The sequence below is a fragment of the Delphinus delphis genome, chromosome 16 (assembly GCF_949987515.2).
Source record: "Delphinus delphis chromosome 16, mDelDel1.2, whole genome shotgun sequence".
In the NCBI taxonomy this organism is placed as follows: domain Eukaryota; kingdom Metazoa; phylum Chordata; class Mammalia; order Artiodactyla; family Delphinidae; genus Delphinus; species Delphinus delphis.
The window spans coordinates 7,105,503-7,126,888 of NC_082698.1; the positions used below are offsets into that span (position 1 = coordinate 7,105,503).

A 21,386-nucleotide genomic window follows, 5' to 3' on the forward strand; every position below is an offset into this window, starting at 1 on the left:
CGGGGCCTATTAGTGCCAAGTAGAAAACCAGCTTCGGACATTTTAGCAACCGAATTTTGTGAACTAGCGAGTGTTAAATGCCTAGTCCCGCGCTGCCATCACTTCTAGGAGGTCTTCAGTAGGGGTTTAAAATCTGTTGGATGATAAAGCGATCATCCGGAGTCAGGGCCCCCAGTCCCGCAGGCTGACCTGGGCGCGCTTCAGCAAACGAGCAGTGCGCATTCCTTCCTGCTGTGAGCCGGCGTAGGAGTTTTTAAAATGTTAACAGACCGAGAGGCCTAGAGCAGCGCTCCTTGGGATGCAGAAAAGGGTTCAGAGATTTGGTGGTCCTTTCTCTGGCCCCCAGGCTCCAGCCTGTTTCCTCTGATTCACAGGGTGTGGTGCACTCCGGGTACGTGGGAGGCCAAACCCAGAGATTCGGCTCTGGGAATGGCAGTCCCTGCGGCCTGCAAAGGCCGGACCTCACACCCCTCCCCACGCCTTTCCTGCTCAACACCTCAGTCCAGTTCGTAACATCTCAATATGGTTTTTAAGCAGATCGAGACTAAGGGCTCTGTTCAGCCCACACAGGGGCCCTCGGAGGACGCGCGGCCGATCTCAGGGATGTGAGATGAGAGTTTGGGGGCTTCTGGGGAGCAGGGAGAAGAGCCCTCCCAGCCCGCAGCCGCTGGCTCCCTTCAGACCGAGTTCCAACGCCGCGGGTCACGGGCATGGAAGTTAGTCTAGCTGCGGCCGGCGCTCCGCCTGGATTCCAGGTTTGGTGTCCAGACACTAACCTTGGGGCGTCGGAGCTGTGCGCAAGTCCAGGTCCCCGACTCTGGGGGCCCCCCGGCCGCAGATCGCCTCCGTCCCGCGAGGCCCGGAGCTCCCACCCAAGGCAAGGCTTTAAAAATAGCCCCGACGAGATTCAGGCAAGAGGAAGGAACATTTTTTTTTTTAATGTGTAAAAAATGTTTTGCTTCTGGTAGGGAACACTACCGCTGCAAGTTACAGCACATAGGGCTCCCTCCGCGCGCACCCACGGCCATCTCCGCCCCTCGGGCCAGGCGCGGGCACTGTCTCCCGGATCCGGATTTGGGGAGCGCAAGTGCCCCCTGTGGTCGGCCCGCGCCTGACCCCACGGGCCTGAGAAGACAGAAGCGGCCGGCGTAGGGGCCCGGGAGGAAGTTGGAGCCGCGGGGCCAGGAAGGGGGCAGGTCGGCGCCGCGGGCCTGGCGGGGGCCCCACTGAGCCAGGGCCACCCCGGGGCGCCGTGCCGAGGTCCGCGCGGACTCAAGTTCCCCCACGTGGCCGGCCGCCCGGGGCCCCACGTGGAAGGGGCGGAGGAGGAAGGAGGGTGGAGGGAGGGCCAGATTCGCAGCCGCTGCAGCTGGACCCCCAGCCCTGCCCGCGAGGCCCCAGCGCTTCGCTAGGGCCTCCCAGGCGGGGCCAGGCCGGGGAGTGCCCGCCGCGCCCGGCCCACTCGCCCGCCCGCCGCGCCTGTGTGCACTTTCGCGGAGCCACTAATCCCCCGAGAGAGGCGATTTGTAGTGAAGAGTATCTGTAGGGGGCGAGGCCGGCCCATGTGGGGTTGTGTCATTGGTTTGTAAAGAGAGACCCCGCCTTTGCCCAAAAAAAAAAAAAAAAAAAGGAGCGAGGAGTGAGCGAGCGGCGACCCTCACCTCGCCTCCCGCCTCGCTCCTGCGCAGCCGGCGGCCACCGGGAGACGCGGCCGCGCCGCTTCTTTCCCTTTCCTTTTCTCTCCGTTTTCCTCCTCCTTCCCTGGAGGAGAAAACAAATAAAGAAGAGCAAATAGCCGGGAGGCGCTCGGCTTCCAGGACGCTCCCTCCCCCGATCCAAGTTGGAATTAGCATCCTCTTGGGGGTGAGCGCGGCGCGGGGCGTGTGCGGGCCGGGTACCCCCAGCGCAGCCCCCTGCCTGCGGCCGGGCGCGGGGCCGGGACCAGGCTGGAGACGATCGGGAGCCGGGTGGGCGGAGGAAGGGGGTGGGGTGGGTGGGGAAGTAGGAAGAGGCTCGGCGGCAGGGGGAGGAGGAGGAAGGGAAGGGGAGGGGAGGGTGGGGAGCGGAGATAAGGGGAGGGGACGGGACGGGAGGGGAGAAGGGGAAGGGAGGGGAGGAGGGGAGGGGAGGAGGGGAGGGGAGGAGGGGAAGGGAGGGAGAGAGGGGAGGGAGGGCAGAGAAGGGGGAGGAGGGAGGGGAGGGAGGGGGAGGAGGGAGGGGAGGGAGGGGGAGGAGGGAGGGGAGGGAGGGAGAGGGGAGGGGTGAGGGGAGGGGAGGGAGGGGAGGGGGAGAGGGGAGGGAGGGGAGGGGGAGAGGGGAGGGAGAGGGGAGGGAGGGGAGGGAGAGGGGAGGGAGGGGAGGGAGAGGGGAGGGAGGGGAGGGAGAGGGGAGGGAGGGAGGGAGGGAGGGGAGAGGGGAGAGGGGAGGGAGGGGAGGGGAGAAGGGAGGGAGGGTAGTGGTGAGGGGAGGGAGGGTAGTGGGGAGGGAGGGGGAGAGGGGAGGGAGGGGAGGGGGAGAGGGGAGGGAGGGAGGGAGAGGAGGGGAGGGGAGAGATTAAGTTTTTGTGTATGTGTGTCCTTGTGTGCGTGTGTCATTTTAAGGTGGCCCGGGAGCGGCCCAGAGGAACTGGCAGCGGCCGGAGGAGCGAGGGACGGAGCCGGGAGCCATGCCGCGCTGAGGGGGGGCCGCACAGCCGCCGCCACCGCCGCCACCGCCGCCGGGTGGGGTGGGAGGGGCGGGAGCCGCCGCCGCTGCTGCCGCCGCCTCCCGGGTGGGCGCCCTTCGCCGTGGACGCCGGCGGCCCGGGACGAGGTAAGGGGGGCCCCGGGGGAGGGCTGGGACCGCCGCCGCCCCCGCCTCACCTGCGGCCGCGGGCCGGGGGCGCCGCGCCCGCGCCTCACTGCGCCACTGGGGGGGAGGAGGAGGAGGGCGAAGGACACCAAGCCGGCATCCGAGGACATCTTTGGTCTGCGTCCCCGGCCCGGTGTCCCCGCTCGGCGCTCGGGAGTGGGCGCCGGCCTGGGGTCCCTGCCTGCCGCCCCCCGCCGCCGATCGTGCCCGCTGGCCGCCGTTAGCGCCAGGATTTTTGTTGTTGTGATGAGAGTTGATGAATGCGAAGTAGGCGGTCACCTTCCTTCCCATCAGGACTGGCAAAAAAAAAAAAAAAAAAAAAAAAAAGAAACCCCGAGCACGGCGGCGTCCGGAGGGCAGCGGCGGCGGCGGCGGCGGCGTCTCGGCGACGGTTTCCTAGGCGCCCCCGGCTCCTGTTCCTGGTGGCCGGTGGGTGCGCGCGCGGGGGCCGCCCGCGACCCAGGCCGAGCGCGCGGCGTGCCGCGGGGACAATACGGCCGGATCCCCCGGAACCGGGAGTCCGAGCGCGCGGGGCCTTGCGCCTGCGGGGCGGGGGAGGGGAGCGGGGGGTCCGCTGGGAAACCGGGGCGCGCGCGGCTCCGGGTCCCCAGGGGAGCGGCCCCTGCTGGCAGGGGATCCCGCGCGGCGCCCCGGGAGCGCAAGTGAAAGACGGGAAAGGAGGCGAAGTGGAACCCTTTTGTTTTGCCGGCCCCGCATTGTTGGCTCCTCCGGGCAGCCGGGCCACATCTGCCGCCGCCGCCACCACTGCCGCGGCGGGCTCGGCCCGCCAAAGTCGCAGCGGGGCGGGGGCCTGGGGCGAGCCGGGCGGCGGGCGCGGGCGGGGGCAGAGCTGGCTGGGCATTTCCTCTGCCCGGCCGCGCTCCCGCCGGCACCACTTCCTCCTCACGCGCCGCCGCCGCCGCCGCCGCGAACCCGGCCCGCCCGCCTCCCCCGCCCTGGCCGCACTTTTCGGGTGGGGCGAACCAAAAAGAAAAAGTTTCGCAGGAGGGTCTGGCGAGGGCGCGACCCGGGCGGCGGGGACTCGGCGCGGCGCAGAGGCAGCCGGGCGGCCGCGATCGCCTCTTCCTCCTTGTCCTCCGCGGCGCCGGACGGACCCGCGCGGCCGAGGGGAAGCGCCTTTCTTTCTCTACCTCGCGCTCTTCCCAACGACCCGGGGCAAGTTGGGCACAGGCGCGCGGGCGCCGAGGCGCGCAGGGTCTTTCACCAGCTGGAGGTCCGCGGCGTGGCCGGTCGTCCGCAGCCCACGCAGCCCCCAGGTGCCGGGAGGCCGCGGGCCGGGCAGCTCTGCGCGGTCACCACTGGCCACGGCGAGACACACACGCGCACATACTCCCTTCGGTGGCTCGCTTTCCGCCGCCGCGGATGGTCACGGACACTGAGTCTGCGTGTGCGTGCGAGTGTGTGTGGTGCGCCCAGCCCTCAAATACTTTTTCCGGAGGCGGCCCAAGCGGCAGTTGGCTCCAAGGGCACCCGGGTTTAGTATTTTACAAGAGAAAGGAGGAATTTTTCGTAGAAATTCCCGCTTGGTCTGCGTCCTTGCGGTGGAGTCTGCTGGCAGTGGCCTGCGTCGTCATGCCGGGCTCACTTGCCCTATCCGGGGTAAACATATCTTTCTGGATTATTCCCCCTTTTTTCTTTTTTAAAGACTGGAGATCGGGTTAAGTTCTTAGAGAGTCAGACGTGAGTGGCTTGAAGGGTAGACAAGAGAATTCTATTCTATAAATATGCATTGGGAATTTAAAATGCTAAGTGCCTTATTTGCAATTCTGTTGGATATTGTAGAGACTGGTATATTTTTATCTGACATGGATAATTTGGAGGGGACGTTTATTTTGGTTAGTTTACTAAGTGATTCTGCCTCCCGACTTTGGCGAAATATATCAAACTCTGGTACTACTCTTTCAGAGAAGACACTCTTCTCTGCTAGCTAGGTGCTTGGGCTCAAAGGCAGTTTAAAATTTACCCCGTGTTCAGTACCTGAGACTGCTGTTCTGCCTCTGGGGTTCTCAAAGTAGAACTTTAGTTTTCATGTGCTTAGGAGAATTCCACTGTTTTGATTTTTTAAAATAAATTTTCTACATTTTGAAGTAATGGGGCTTTAAAGCATCTTGTTTTCATAATCATTTGATTTCAAAGCATACTTCTTAGAGCAATTATAAATCAATATTCAAAATGCTAATTAAAGACTTTCAGAGCAGCTTTAATATAATATTGAAACAGGATTTTTTTTCTCTTTTTTAAGTAAGAGGGACTGTATCTCAGAGTTGAAACACTAAATATCCTTTTGTCTAGCGATCTCTGGGCTGCTCTGACACTCTCTGGTAAAAACCCCTAGTGCCCTTTCTACTGCCCCCCCCCCCAAAGAAAAGTTAATGAGATGGTAGATTTCAAGCAAAAAAGCAGGCCCTCCTTCTTGCAAAATATGCTTCCAGTTGCCATTGAAGTTGGATGCTAGCTGTGAATGCACTTGCCTTTAATGAAACCAGTTTAATCGTTCACACTCGATCAAGTATAACAGGACCAAACAAAGGAAAGAAGCCAGCATATTTCTGTAGAGCATTGAGGGATTTAGTGTTAAGTGTTGATGTTGGGTCGCCCCCTCCCCCCACTCTGTCCCCTGTTCAAGGGAGTGAGGGTTGAAGGCAAAGGGAATTTATGACACTGATTGGTTTTCTGTGCCCGAGGAGTAGGGGACCCCAGTTTGTCCCTGTAGAAAGCAGTTATTAGAGGGAATTTACAAATCTTGGGTTTGGAGCTTGTTTTGGACCTGACATGGTGCCTTTTGGTTTAATTCTTTTTCCTGTTTGGGAAGATAAAGCGAAGGGGTATGTTTCCTCTCTCCTTCCTGACTGTACATTAATAAAGCTATAGGTGGAGGGTGCTCTGCGTAGCTCTGCAGATTGGAGCTCAGAGCCCTGTTATTTAGGATTTCACTTGGGATCTTTGAACATCCTGAACTGGGTGTTCTCCTGGGGGAGGGGCAGGGCAAATTGCCTTTTCTTAACTGTGATTTAAACAATAACAGCAGCAAAAAAATCTCTTTGTCCCTAAAATGTATTTCTTTGCCAGGCTCGAATTGCAGCTTACGCCTGGCAGTTAGTCATTGACTGGGTGAAGAAATATTTGCAAAGTGTGTCTCTTTAAAGTTAAAAAAGTAAAAAAGTTTGGCTACTTAAAAACAAACACTACTAGCATTGTAAAAATACACCAGTGACATACTTTGTGAGATATTTTGGCCTTTTAAGACTCAGGGCACACCTGTTCCTGTGGAGTCGAGTTTGCTTTCCCTGGCATTGTTAATCTGGTCGTGTACACAAGACGAAACAGGAAAACTTGCTATTCGTATAATTATTAACTAGCCATCAGTTACCCTTTCAGGGAATAATCAATAACTTTACTCTTGACTTGTAAAACTCCAGAAAGAAATCCTATTCATAAGCCCTGAAAGTGTTTTAATGAGAGACGAAGTGAAACAAACAGCCACAACAACAACAAACAAAGCTGCAAAATCAACCTGCAACTTTTTCAGTGTTCTGAGTAGCTAGTGACAAGGTAAATGAAGGATGAGTATGTAACATAGGTACCGAGCAAGCACATCGCTGGATTGGGAAAGGATATTATTGCTGGCAACTGTTAAAATGCCAAAGCAAAGAGAGTTCAGGATAACTCGCACCATTTGAAATCCTTGAGACTCAAAACCAAAAGGGCGGCCCCGCTGAGGTCTAGCACCAGAACGCCATTTGCCAACAATTCTCTTCCATCATGAATCATTTTTGAAGGCAAAGTTATCCCCTTTGCACTTAACACTTTCCCTAAATGGAAAAAATTTAAAGAGTTTACAGCAATAGCAGAATGGCCACCCCAGTTGTCATTTTTTACCACTGTCATTTTAATATAGAAGGGCTGTCATCATAACATATGTGAGTACAAGCCTGGGTCCCTCTGTTACTAATCTTTCTATCAGTGAAAAGCAGCAGCCCAAGTGTCTCATGTCCCTGATACAGGCCACAAATATATATTCATATAGTACGTGATTGGGAAAGGAAATTTATCTTTTCAGCAGGGCACAGCTCCTGTAATATTTCCACCACCTGGCTGATAGTTCAATTACAGAGGGTGGAACACATTTCTGTAGTAATTTAAAAATGGGAGTGCAGTTTGCTTGACTCTTCAAATAGAAGTTCTTGTACTTAACACCATGTATTGAAATATCGGGGTGTCTTATTCCCCAAGAATGTTCCTGCATTTCACTACCTAAGGAATGCTTGTGTGGACTTCCACTACTGCAGACTTTTAGTAGGCACATGAAAATGCTGGAATGGATCTGCTCTCAGAGGCTATACCGCCTGGGCAGTATCAGTTTTCTCCCTTACAGCTGGTAAGCATGTCCTAATTTACACTCCTGCGGTTAAAGTTACAGCATCCTGGGAAAGAAGGAAAAATGCAAATCTTCCCCCCCAATCAATCTTTTGAAGTTAATTTTTATTCAAGTCTGTGTTTGATGCAATATGTATCAAAGACTTATGAAAGGGTATTTTTTTTCTTTTTTTTTTTTTAAACACACCTATCTCTGGGTTTGGAAAATTACATTTAATAATTGCTAAAAACTTCAGAACCATTTTTAAGGTGTTCAGTGTTTCTTTTGATCATGATTTAATGGATAGTATCCAAAAGCCGTCAGTGTGACTCTAATGATCTTCACAAATTAATGTTTGGGCTTCATCTGTCGCTTGCTTTTAGCCATCATCATTATTAGTATTTCAAGCCTAAATTATGGCTGCACTTGGACCTTCAGGACCGCACCAGTGAAAAGAAGGGCTTTGCACATTGTGCAAAAAAAAAAAAAAAATGGGATTCACAAATGAATACAGAATGTACAATAGGGAGCAAGCCAGGCCATTGTTTGTGTGGAATGTTGACTATGGGAGCCAAGGGGCAGTTTCGCCTTCATTCTTCTAACTGCTGGAGAACACAGAAACTTCAGGAGCTGCAGACAGGATGGGAACCAGAGTCACAATCATCCGTCTTTGCCTGGCATGGCAATTGGGGCCACCGGCCTGCTCCCTTTCCAGACTTTTTCTTAGAAGGTGGTCTTTTCTGGACTGCTGGGGAACTCTTTGTTCTTCTTCTTCTCAGTGATCTGCTTTTTGGAGGAAAGATTCTAAAAGCAGATAGTAGGGTTCTTCTAAGAACGTGTTAGCGAAGCAGACTTTTCCCCGCCCCTGAAATGCAATTTTCAGAAATCACATTCAACACTTACCAGGAACTGAGGCATCTGAAGTCATAGGAAGCAGTTGTGTTTATTTTTATTATTCCCCTCACGTTAAAGTAGTTTTTAGTCTGTGGTGTTAGGGAAAGTGCGGCTAAAATGAGTGTTGGATTGTTGTACTTTGTTGCACAGGTGCTGCCATTTCTGAAAACTCCTCTGTATTGCATCTTCCTCCTCCATTCACAAAGCTTCCTGCTTCCACAGGGGAGCTGAGGTTCCAAAGTGGAGCCAAAACTCTATTGCTAAAGTGCCAGGTGCTCGTGTTGAACTTTCTTTTTTGCCTCTCCAGGAAGTGGGATCAGTGTAGCCCTGGCCCATTGTTGGGGGCTGATGCCCCTTCTGCCTGGAACTTTGGGGGCCAGTTGATGTTTCCATCTGTATCTAGCCTAGTTCCTCCTTGAGTGAATGTTTTAGAAATGATCTGCTTTAACTGTTTCTGTAACGAAACTTAACAGATGGTTGCCTAGGAGTGGCTTAATATTCACAAAAATTGTGATAAAATGGTTGGGTTCTTTCTTATTCCTGGAGCAAATGATGCTTTTGCTTTTATGGAGAATTGTGACTTCTATCCTGGGTAATAACAGAGCCTGCATTCTCCCCAAGGTCGGATGGTGTTTAGGGGATGTTAATCCCGAATAGCTGTTGTTTCCTGAACTTGGTGGGCAGCCTCACCTTTGGTTGGTGTTCACTGAGAGTCCAGAAATGTCCCGGGGTAGGGGGGAAGGCAGTGCTTTTCAACAAAACGGTGTGGTTCTTAAAATTCATCCCGCTTGTGAGATAAAAACACAAAGAAAACCTTCCTTTACATTGTTGATTTTCTCCCTCTCAAAAGTGCTCAGAAACCTGCTTTTTGCATTAAAATAAATCTTTAATTATGACTTGAAAGACACTATTAACTGGCTTGAAGCTTGGTTGGAAGTAGTGGCGACGTTTCTGTGTCTCATCCCAGCCCAGGTTGTGGCAGGAACTTGGAAGGGCCTTTTTAAGGAATTCGTCACATGGATGATGTGTGGGTCTTTTTCTGCAGCGCTGGGGCTGGCCAAGGGGTTGTAAACTCACTGCTGCGCTCCAGCCATGCCTGAAATCTGGCTTCCAGCACAGGACAAACAAAAACTTCATTATGGAGTCATGGAATCCCAGGAAGTTTCTTTGGAAGGAACTGTAGACCGAGATCGTAGAGGTCAGCTCCTCTGGCCTGATGGGATTGTTCCCCCCGCCCCCCGCCCCAGGTATATGGCAATTTAAAAAGCCTAAAGCCTAGCTGTTGAGGCTAGCAAAGAATCACTTGTTAGGTGAAAATGACCTGAATCCAACCTGGAAGTGATGGTATTGTAGCTGACCAGGTGTGTGTGTCTGTGTGGGGTTGGAGGAGCAGCAGGTGAAGTCCCTTTGCTGTAGCGGGTGGAGGCCAGGAGACGGTTTGTGCACCCTTCCTGCTGAATGAACTCTGGCTGGGACTTTATTCTTTTGCTGATGGATGTCTTTAGTGGGGTGGGTCTAGAAGTGCAAATAAAGTTTCTGCTTGATCAGGCCCAGGTGGGTCTGGGGAATGGGTAGGGGTCATGCCTGCACATCCTTTTGGATGGTGGGGAGCCCATAGGGTGTTGCAGCTTCCGGGCCTGCCCACCTGGACTGCAGCCGCAGCGAGCCGGGAGGGCTCTCAGGGGCTCTGAAAACCCTGTCCAAGAATGGTTGCGGGGACTGGAGTGGAGCAGCCTTGCCCGGTCACGTGGGCTTGCTTTGCTGGGAGGGACAGGGTGCTGGTGACACCACGGAGGCCTTGCTGTTGGAGCTGCCAGGCCAGATGGGCTGCCTGGGCTCCTAGCACTGGCTGAGTTTGACTGACCACTGGGCCCGGGGTGGTAGGGCAGAGCTTTCCGAACAGCAGAGACCCGATGGTGGCCCACACGTGGGGGCACCTGCCTGCTGAGCTGAGGGGTGGGAATGCTGCGTTTTCTTCCCAGGGGTTGTGACAAATATTTTAAGTTTCTTTCCGGCTCTTCTTCAGACGTTCAACTGTGGACTGCATTGCTGGCTGATTCCTCCAGCTGCCACTGCAGGCCTGGATGGAGCAGGAGGTCCAGTGTGGCTGCCACGGTTTCTACCCATATTCCTTAGTATCTCAGGAGGACACAGAGATGTACCTGAATCTTTTTTCTCAGTGCTTTCTGCTTATGGGCTAGAAGTCGCTCCAGGAGGGCAATCAATAAAGAGTATATTTTGCTGTACAGTTATCAGTATGCACATGTAAGTGCCTATAAGTAAAGTCTCAATGTTTTTGATCTTAAAAACATTTCACAGTCGTTAATCTTCACGATGCTCCTGCTGGCTAGGTAAATAGAGCAATTCCTATTTTATGCGAGGATGAAATATTGAATTGCCTCCCCCGAGTCATAAAGAGGCTGGTCTCCGCCTCCTGTTTCTGTAGCTCGAGTTTGGGGGCCTCGGGCGCCGGGAACCCCAACGTTCCGCCCAGACTGACCGCAGGGCGACTTCCGGGCTCCTGCACGACCTTCTGCTGCGGGGAGGGCAAAGTTGGGCCTGGGTGAAGGCCAACCGCCCTACCTGGCTGCCCTCTACCTGAGGGGGCGTGGTCTGTGGCTGCACTACCCCGAACGCGCCCCGTCAGCCGGAGTGCTGGGCCTTGCTATAAGGACGGGTCTCCTGGCGTCTGGGGTTCCGGATTCTAGGACCCCAGGCCCGAAGGTGAGGTCCCCCTGACCCCTGGGCCCCGCGAACCTGGCGGCTCCGCTCCTCCCCTCCAGGCTGGCTCACCTGGAGGCTCCGCCCCCGAAGGCCGCCTACCTGGCGGCCCCGCCCGCCTTTTCCTTCCCCTGCCCCCCGGCTGGACCCCGCAGGCTCGCGTACTTATCCCCCCCACCCCATCCCCCGCGCTGTACCGGACTCCGCCGGAAGCGCCCCTCCCCTCGCGCTTTGCCCTTTCACTTGTAAATAGGGAGCTGCTTCCCGCCGCTGGGAATTTGTCGAGAGGTGATAGAAATGGCCTTTACCCCCACCAGTGCCCACTTCCTCCTTCCTCCCGCAGCCCATTGTGCGGGGTCCCGCCCCTCGCCGCCGCCCACCCGCGGGCTCGCCCGCGCCACTCCCAGTCCCCCCGGCCGGGACGTGGAAGGAGCCCCGAGAGGACGCAGGACACCGAGGTGGGTCCCGAACCCGCGGCGAGGCTCGGAGCAGAACCAGGTACCTGACTGGACCGTGCCCGAGCCACCCCAGCGATTGCGGGCTCCGGGGATCTTAAACCTGAGTCGTGTTGTCCCCGTCTCTACAACCCACTCCCCAGTGGACAGGGAGGTTCGATGGTGGCAGAGGTGCGACAAGCGGTAAACGGCCCCATCGCTGTGACTTGGTCGGCTTGGCATCCCGTCGCAGGGGCGGCGTTGAGGCCGCGGTTTCTGCCGCAGCCTTCCAATCTGGCTCTGCTACTCGTAGTACCGATAGCGCGGTGGTGGTTCCGAGGGCTACCCCGTCCTCCCTCAGAACCTGCGTCCTTCTCACATTGCAGCGCTTCTCCGGGCGTGGGGCCTGATGAGCCATGTGACTAGAGGTTGCAGGGGCAGTAAGTGCAGAGCCAGGATGAAACGGGGCTTTTCCACCCTGCACCCCTCTTATCCTCGGTGGAGGAATTTCTGTGTGTTGCGCTCTTTCTATCCTTGCAAACTTAAATTTGATTCCCAAGAAGTCCACGCAGACCACTTAAGTAGTTCTTTTATTTTTGTGAAAGTAACACTGTAACTGCCCTTGACTGATCCTTTACTTAGAGTCGTTGTCACTCTCACTGGACGCTTGGCCTGTGTTGCATTTGACCTTTACAACAAGGTGGGTGGGGTGTCAGGCACAGGGGACACTTGGGTGACTTGTCCATCGCCCTCCCTGCCCTCCAAGTGGTAGAGCTGGGATTCGAACAGGCTCTTGGAAGTGAGGACCGGGCAGGATTCCCTGGTGAAGGAGCCGCTCTCCCCGCTGCCCTGAGAGCAGAGGGGAGGTGAGGGTTCAGGCTTGCCCTGAATCTGGCATGTTCTCCCCAGGATTCAGATGGCTTCTCAGAAACAAGTATCTTTCTCAGGCCCAGAGTTGCTTCTGGATCACATGGGACTGTGAGAAGTCTGGCTTGTTTTAATTTCCTTCTTTGATTAGTGGTCTTTTGTTGGGATCTCACAATCTAATGCTAAGGAAGGATTTCTAGATAGTTTCCTGGACCAGGCCTGTTTTAAATTCACTACACTTTCTGAGTTAATGAACAGCATGGCTCCTGATCTGAAGCCTGAGGCAGGCTCAGGAGATGGGGGGCCCCATTGGGTGCACAGGGAGAATTCTGCCTCTGGACCACAGACTCGCTGTCCCGGCAAAGACCAGACACCGGAAGGACCTCAAGGGCTAGGCACAGTGCTATTGATCGGGCTCTTTGAGGTAGAAGTGATAGTCACTGTTTCACCAATCAAGAAACAGCGTCGGGGGAGGGGGGAGGCAGGGGGGGAGGGGGGGTGGAGTTCAGCAACTAAGGGAGCCAGCAGTCAATTCCACCTGGCTCTGGTTTCTCTGTAATTGATTGAGGCTTTTGGCTTTTGATTGGGACTTGAGTACATTTGGGGATGGCTTTGCTATGCTCGCCAAATGAGACCCCTCTGTCCTCCTGATCTCATTTCCTCCCTTGCCTCTATCTGGGTGTCTCTGATGTGCACCTCCCGCCCCCCGCCCCACCCAGCAAACACACATGTGTGTGAATGAGCACACACATACACACACATGCCCTGAGATCGTGTGGCTAGCTTTCACAGTGTTCAGGTTTTTTGTTTTGTTTTTGTTTTTTTTCTGGTAAAATTGGGTTTAGTAGCCAGGTGCTCGACACGTCTGTGGTCTGGATGAGTGATCTCAGTGGGAGTCTTCTCAAGTGAGCCCCCTCCGTCCTAGCATGTGCCCCTCACTGGGGGGAGGGGCTGGAGGTGGGTGGGGCGTTCCCCTCCCTCACTCTGGCTGCTTCTCACTTTCCAGCTGGATTCATTATGCACATCTTACAGTGGGAGTTGGTTCCTGTGTTCAACATGGGGGAATTTGGGAAAAGACACAGGGAAGATGGTGAGGATTTCACCTAATTGGAATAGTCTGTTTGCACCACTCCTGTAAAAACTAGCGAGAAACTTGATTCTGCTGGGTAAACCTCCTTTGGGCTGCGGCCCTGCATTTGTGCTGGCCTTGGAGAGGAATTTGAATTAATACTCCCTGACAAAAGGAACAGCTTTCTTTTCAAAGAGGCTATCAGAGAATTGAAAGGGAATGGCACAAAGTTGGGTGTGTCCTGAAATCTGGAGACCGGCCCTGCCTGGGTGATTAACTCACCTGAAAGGCACCCGGAGCAGGTGATGTGGGAGCTCTCCGACTGACCTTGGCTTCCTTTAGGGTAAGGTCCCCGCGAGGTGGAGATTTTCCTGAAAAACAGGCTTTCCTTTAATTACAAGATTATCCTCCTGCCTTACCATGCTTCTCTCCCTTTCGTGAACACGTGTGTGCTTGCAGACACGTGTGTGCTTGGGAAATAAATCCCTGAAGTTCTTGCTGGTGCTCCAAGGCTCCAGTGGGCCTGGGTGGTGGTGGGGACACTGCAGACTCCCTGTCTCAGGCTTTGGGTTCTGCCCTGTTTTCTGGAGGTTGAGGGCAGCGCGGGGTGCGGGGTCGGGAGCTTTTGACCAATTAGTCCGGTCCAGCTTGGGTCATGATTATCTTCTGCCTATTTTAAGTCCCCCCTGCAGTTTTCAAACAGGGTCTCCATTCTGCTTCACTTCCCATGGGAAAGGGTGGTGCATGGTAGGTGAAGGCACGCCAGGATTAGCCAGCTTGTGCCTCTCAGGCCTCAGCGGTGCTCGGTGGGACCCGAGAAGGAGAAGCAGCTGCTTCCATGGGGGCCCTTCTGCCTGGAGGGTGGATGTGGCCGGGTCTGAAGGCATTTAAGCACAGGAATGTTCTCATGGCCCTTATAGTTTTGTTAGCCTTGGCCAGCCGAGAGCCAGGATTTGTGGGTGGTCCCAGAACCTTTTTTGGGTCTGCAGGTGTGTATCTCTGGCCTCTTCCGGGTTTAGGGATCCCTGGCTCTGCAGAAATGCCCCTGGGCTTGGCATCCCGAGTTCCTCCGGAAGGACACGAGGGAAATCTGATAGGTTTCCCCCACATGCCCTGTTGGTGCCACGGTGAGTACACCAGGTTTCCTGAGACCCTAGTTTTCTCGGCCTTGGCCTTGTGCAGAGTTCTGTTTATTCTCCCTGTTCCTCCAAGGTGTTTGCTGCTTTTCGCTCAGGGCTGAGGATTTTTTTTTTTTTCCCCACACGCAAACATCCTTTCTTCTCATTTCTCAACTAAGCCTGGGATTAAGAATGTGGCTTCATCTGACAAAAGCCGGGAGATTTCAGAATTAACGTTGGAATTCTATCTGTAGTGATGTCTTCCTGAGTATTTAAGGAGGGCTTTGAACAGCGCGTAATTTTCTCCTTCCCTAAACTGGCCAGATGCGCTCCAAGTAGTGGGCAGAGAAAGCAGCTCAGAGTGGTTTGAGTTTTCTTTGCGGTAACTGTGAGCTTGCCTTACTCGAGTCTCCTGTGTCCCAGGGGCAGGAAGGGCGAGGGGCTGTGACTAACAGTTGTTTGGGTTGTGCTCTTGATGTGTGTCTCAGACGACGCAAGAGCTTAGACGCCCCTCAGAGCTCAGCAGAACCGCTAGAAATGCACATTGCAAGTGTAACTCTGGTTCTTAAAAAGGTTTCTCTGCAAGGGAGAGTAACGGGTTTTTTCCTAATTTATTTCATCTTCTGTAGCTGCCGTGGGCAAGCAGGGGTCTTGGAGGGAGAGCGGCTGGTGGGAGCTGGGTCTGGGTGCCTTGTTGTTAGCGGGGAGGAGGGCAGGGTCAGCGCAGGGACCAATTTTTGGCCGTGCTTGTATCTGGGAGTTTTGCAACCTGGTGATTACTTGGCATGTCAGGCTCCTGCTTAGATCCAAAAGCTTTTCTCTGGGCCACCCTGGAGCACTGGGCTGACCTCAGTGTTACCTGGGGACTCACTCTGACGGTGAGGGAGAGGTCCCACCAAGGCAGTGAATGTCTGCCTCCTTTGCCAGGGCTGAGGCTGGGCTCGAGGAGGGACGGCCCTGCCCCCAAGATAACACACGTCCCCACCAGCAGAGGAAGAGGCATCAGATGGGACAGACTGTTCTAGAAAGTGTGGGAAAAAGGAGGGATGGAACAAGACACATGATTGCATTTGGGATTTCACGAGCCCTCGCAAAGGGCTTCCGTTTCTGAACCGGAAGCAAGGGTAAGTATAGGGGTGGGCTACAAGGATTTGACGACGTAATATTTATATAGAGTTTAGAACAGGCCTGACACATTGTACGTGTTTGTTAACTTTATAAAAATGCAAAATAAATAAACAAGCAAATCAGTTGCCCCCGCCGGGAGGTGCCGTGTGCCAGCTGGGGCAGGTTTCCTTGTGCTCCCTGGGCCTTGACTGCCTTGGTTGTGCAGGCTGGGGAATGGGACTTGCTGGTCACAGAGATGGTGAGTGGGCCCTGTCCTAGGCGAATGCGTCCACCAGGGAAGGGGGGTTTTATCCTTTGCACTTAAACGATGGATGGGTCTTATGGAGTCGGGGCAAGTGCCAGGTGAAGAGGGCGGGGCCCAGGGAGAAGTGTTTGTGGTGGGAGATCCAGATCCTGGTGCTCTTAAACACGACCTGAGTCTGCCTCACACAGGACCGGGAAGGCACCGGGAAGGGACTGGGAAGGGCGACTGGAGGCTGGCTCCGTTAGGGAGCATCCCGTCTTCTCCTCCGTTCCTGGGGCCAAAGCGATGAACTGAAAACCGTTCAGGAGGTTGTTTTTAGACTGTGGAATGTGACTCGGTATTAGGTCACTCTGAGAAATGCCCAGTAAAATATTTACTTTCTATTTAAGACCTACTTTCCCTTCCCAGAGAAGGAAGAAAAAGCGAGGGGTTGGGTGCTGCCCTCCTTTGCCTGAGGACAGCCAGCACCCTTAACCCGTGGGGGCCGCTGTGGCAGTGAACTTGCTTCCCAGAGAATGGTGTGTTGGGTTTGTCTTCCTGGCACGTGGTGGGCCCTTAGCAGCAGCTTTGGTGACTGGCCCGGGTCCAGCTGGGTGGCCGATGTGCTATGGGTGTTTGTATGTCCCGATCTGGGCCTGGGAAATCTTCCCCTCCCGGGGCATTCACTCACTCCCAGGGACCGCCTGGGCAACCACCTAGGTGTGGGCGTGACACCCCAACCCACCCCCACCCCCGCCCCCCGGCAATGTCACGGCTCCCTGCTGCCTGTGGGCTCCAGATGCGAGTCGTAGGGTCAGGTGAGCATGAAATGGTGAGGTGGGGCTGGGGGCCGTGTTGGGGAAGGTGTCCTTCCGAAGTCTGTGGAAGGGACCCGATTGTCACCTTCCGGGCGGCTGGTCATTTCATGGACCAGCAGTTTCTTTGGGTTTAATTCATACCATTAAAAAATCTCACTTGGAAAGCGAGATGATCCTTGAGAATGCCCTTGGGAGGCAGCTAGTGGTGGAATGCAAGGGCATTCAGAGGTCAAGGGCCAGAACGTCCTATTTGCACATTTGCAAACGTGCACAGTAAAGAGGCTGATGCAGGTGGGAAGTGTTCAGATGTTAGCTGTTGGTTACTGTTATTGGCAGCATCAGTAGCTACGGTGGTGCTGTTGTAACAGAATAAGTGCCCCCTGCCCCTGCCCTGCTCGAGCTGTGCACGCTGTGTCTTGCTACATCCCTCGAGAACAGACAGTTGGAATTAGGGTCTTCCCAGGAGCAGGGAGAGAGGTCCTTTGTGCCCTGTTGTATCAGAAGGGAACAGGTGAGCGCTAGCACCCTTCAGCTCACCCCTGAGTTGGGCACACATACTTAGTGCATTTAGTGGCAAGAAGCTGGCTGTGGGCTTGGTGGTTTCCACACGAGTGACTCACACAGTTCCCAGGGAGGGCCGGCTGGCTGCCCAGGTGCTTTGACAGGGTGGCCTGTGGAGCAGGTGGAGCCCCAGGGCACCCCTGGCCAGGAGTCAGTCTCCTGGGCTCCACCCAAAGTTCCATTGCAGAAGCTCCAGGTGGGGCCAGAACACCTGTATTTTTTGCAAGCTCCTCCGGGTGGTTCTCAGCGCAGCCAGCCCAGAGCCTGCCAACAGCGCGCAGACTGTCTTTCTCTAAAAACAAACCACTCCCCGCCACACACCCACACACTTGAGTCTCGTTATCGAGCATTTGGCACGATCAGTGATTGAAAGATTTTATACTTGAATCCTCTTCCCCCATGTGAATGAATAGATTTGAAAGTGGAAATCTGGATTTCTGCCTGACCCGGTCTCATTTTTTGGTTTAAGGTGGGGGTTCTGTCCCCTCAACCAGCACCCGACATTCCTAGGGACTTGAGGGAAATTTCGTGTGTGCCCGTTAAAACTGGAGCTGGTTCTGTATTCGGATGCACTTGACATTTAACTTTTTCCCTTGACCCCAGGCAGCAGTGCTCATTGAGAGGAGGCTGGGCTGTGTCACAGCGTAGTGGCAAAGAGAGAGATGGTTTTTACAGATCATACTTTAGTACACTATGAACCGCACGCAGTGAAGCACACTTGGAAGGTTTGTATATCAAAGTCGAAGAGGGGTGCAGTGGAGTTGATGACTTTCTCTTTGAGCGCAGAGACCGGCGCAAGGCACATTCACCTCTCTGTAGGTGGATGGAATCTACCCCCGGGAGCTCACTTGTGCATTATTTCATCCGTGTTGCCAAACAGATTTGGGGACGACACCTTCTGTTTTAGAAACGCAAGTGAACACATCTGGTGGCAAATCCTTTTTATCTTGATTGGTGAATTTATTAATTAGTAGGCTTCCGTGAGGCTGGTAGCTTATGTTGCCATTTAGAGGACAGCTTACCTTTATTCTGTTTGTAGAAACACCTTGTCATACACGTGCTTATTTTTTTAGTGACAACCTCTACGGGAGAGAGTGAGGCAGTGTGGATACTTCCCAGTGGTTGGAATCGGCAGTCGGGTCTCAAGCCACATGGATGGGCTGACAGTTAATAAATGATGGCACAGGCTCTGAACAGGTTCTTTTTCACCGACACCATGCTGCTTAAAGAAAGGCTGTGTTATTCAGATAACCCAATTCTAGGGATGGGGGTGTGTGTACACATTTAAAAGCGGGGAGGCGTGCAGGGTGATGCATCTTTTTTTTTTTAAGTTTTGGCTGCATTGGGTCTTCGTTCCTGTGCGCGGCCTTTCTCTAGGTGTGGCGAGCGGGGGCTACTCTTCATTGTAGTGCGCAGGCTTCTCGTTGTGGTGGCTTCTCTTGTTGCAGAGCACGGGCTCTAGGCACGCGGGCTTCTGTAGTTGTGGCTCGTGGGCTCTAGAGCGCAGGCTTAGTAGCTGTGGCTCATGGGCTTAGCTGCTCCGCGGCATGTGGGATCTTCCCGGACCAGGACTCAAACCAGTGTCCCCTGCATTGGCAGGCGGATTCCCAACCATGGAGCCACCAGGGAAGCCCTAATACATCCATTTTAAGCGTTGGGAGCCTTTGGCACATTTCCTGTGCTGGTTGAAGGGTGAACTTGAAAGGCCACGCACGGTGTCCTCAGATGAGGATTTAAGGGGTCTCCATCTGCCCCTTGATGTGAGGTTGGCAATTGTGGTCTTGGGCAGAGAGGATTTGCCCTTTCTGGTTTGGGTAACTGCTTTCTGGGGGCAGTTTGGAGGTGCTTTTTGAGTTGCGTGCCAAGCCATTTATTGTGAGAGAAATAGCCATTACTTAACCTTTACCTGGCAGAGTGGCACAGAGCTAAGTGTTTGGGGCCACATGTTAAAAGGTTTCCATCTGTGCTTGAATATGAGAAGTGGGAACCTTTGGGGCCCTAGCAGTTTCTTTTGGGGCTGCTTTTGGACTTGGGTTAGCAAAGAAATGACTTTATGATTTATGGTGTTTATGAAGACTAGCATACCTATCTATTTTCATATAGACATCTTAGTAGAGATTAAATACAAAATAAAGCAGAATGCATGAACAGAGATATTCCCATAAGCAATGTTGTAGTGTTAGGCAGTGTAATTATGTTTTGTACACTTCCCAATTAAGCAGTTATGCACTACTGGAAAAACCACCTTTAAGAGATTGAGGAAAGCTTTATAACCTAGTAGATCAAATAAAAATAGATATATAATATTTTATGCATAGGGTTTTAAATTTTTACAGTATATGCTAAGGTGGCTCAGTTGGGATTGATTTGTGGAAATGTATGCAGTGACACTGAGATGCATTTGCTTATTCTGAAAGTTGCCTGTTGAACAAAGATCTGCTTCTTCAGCAGATAGAGCTCCTACTGTGTGCCCGATGCCAGGACTGCAAGCAAGAGCAAAGGAGGATTATCCTGAAATACAGAGAGCTGGGATGGGAGTAGGGTGCTTCCCAAGTGCTGGGGTGGAGGGTGGGTTGTCTCCAGGCTGAGGGGTCAGGGAAGGACTGACGGGTGTTCTTGGTGCTCTCCCTGGCCTGAAGAAGTACCATGTAGCACCTAAGAACAGAACCCCAGAAGTCCACTTCTGGTCCCAGAGCTAATCAGGGGATTGGCTGAAGGCCTGGGGAAGGTCCCCACCTCCTTGTGTCCTGGGTCCTCACAGCGGGGTGGTGGGCATTCTTTTTTTTTTTTTTTTTTTATAATGCGAAGCTTGTTGTGTTTTTTATTATTATTTTTTTAGATGTTTGGGGTAGGAGTTTATTAATTAATTTATTTTTGCTGTGTTGGGTCTTCGTTTCTGTGCGAGGGCTTTTCTCTAGTTGCCGGCAAGCGGGGGCCACTCTTCATCGCGGTGCGCGGGCCTCTCACTATCGCGGCCTCTCTTGTTGCAGAGCACAGGCTCCAGACGTGCAGGCTCAGTAGTTGTGGCTCACGGGCCTAGTTGCTCCGCGGCATGTGGGATCCTCCCAGACTAGGGCTCGAACCCGTGTCCCCTGCACTAGCAGACAGATTCTCAACCACTGCGCCACCAGGGAAGGCCGGTGGGCATCCTTTGTATCCACCTCTGGTGTGTGTGAGGGGCAGTGTGTTAATGCATGACACATCCTCAACATGCACTGCTAGTGAGTTCTCTCCCGTTTGGGCACTGTCGTTATTCTTTCTTTGTAGGAGTAAAGAGTGGGAGGGGCTGGGACCGGAGAGGGCGAGAGAGGGCCAGAGGGTCACAGGGCTCCCTGAGTTGAGATCTACTGCTGCCAGACATGGCATCTTAGAGCAGTGGTCGTGGTGCCTGGGAGACCCAACCAGCGGTGGACTCACCGGGTAGGTGACGGAGACAGCGAGGGTGCCGGCTGTCGGAGGAGTGGCTGGGACTCTGACAGGGCCGGGTGCCCAACGGGCTGTGGGGCAGAGAGGAGGCCGGAGCCTGCTCTCGTACTTGGGGGTACATGGCTGGGTCAGTCAGTTTCAACCCAGCCTGTCTTACTCCAGAGTATGAGTTTCCATCTCACTGTGGAGCCCCTGGGCGTGATCCCTCTGTGTCCCTCCACGGAGAAGGCCAGGCGCAAGGTAGGGCCGAAGGCTGTTTTGTCGCCTTACCCTCTGGCCTCACATAGGTCATCTGCAGGGGCGTGCGTGGTGGCAGTCTCACTGATAGAAGGGACCAGCGGGGGAGAGCTCATCCCAGCTCTGCCCTTAGCTTGCCTCGTGACCTTGGGTGAACTCCAGTGTTGCCTCTGTTTCCCCTTCAGCGCCGGTCCCTGGGTTTTCTGGATCGAGACACAGACCCCTGGGGTCTCAGCACCACCACATGAGGACAAGGATGTGTGTGGCCCCTGGGGGGGGGCTCAGGGACTCGCCCCTTGCATGCTGCAGGCCGCAGGATGCCCATGGCAGCGAGGGCAGACGCAACGCCACCGGCTGGTGGGAGCCTGTCCATTCCCCGCTTGCTGACCAGGAGGTTGGAGTGTGATGATGCTAACGTGATAGGTGGAATCCCAATAAGAGCAGTTAAGGCACAGTAATGAGCAGAATCTCATTTCTCATTTCCTGGCCGCTAAACTGCTAGAGGTCCCGAAATGACCTTCCTGACAAAACTGAAGTGCTGCTCAATTTCAGGGCGTCTGCGCCAGCGTGTGTTTAACGGGATCCTTCCTGCCGATGTGCAGACTCTTCCAGGCGGCTTCCTGGGGAAAGCTGGAGGGGTGGGGCAGGTGGCGGCAGGTGAC

The 21,386-nt window shown here is 54.2% G+C and overlaps 1 protein-coding gene across 2 annotated transcripts in view; it reads left to right on the forward strand.

Annotated features, from left to right (window-relative positions):
* Positions 1-1,650: 1,650 nt before the first annotated feature.
* Positions 1,651-21,386, forward strand: part of CTBP2 (C-terminal binding protein 2) — a 163,323-nt gene continuing 143,587 nt past the window's right edge. Inside the window, exons 1-2 of one of the 2 annotated variants that reach the window (XM_060033863.1) lie at positions 1,651-1,863; positions 2,601-2,811. The gene's annotated coding sequence lies outside the window, so the exon portion shown is untranslated. Of the gene's footprint in view, positions 1,864-2,600; positions 2,812-3,162; positions 3,280-21,386 lie in introns of those variants that run through there. The other variant, XM_060033865.1, reaches the window with a different exon arrangement.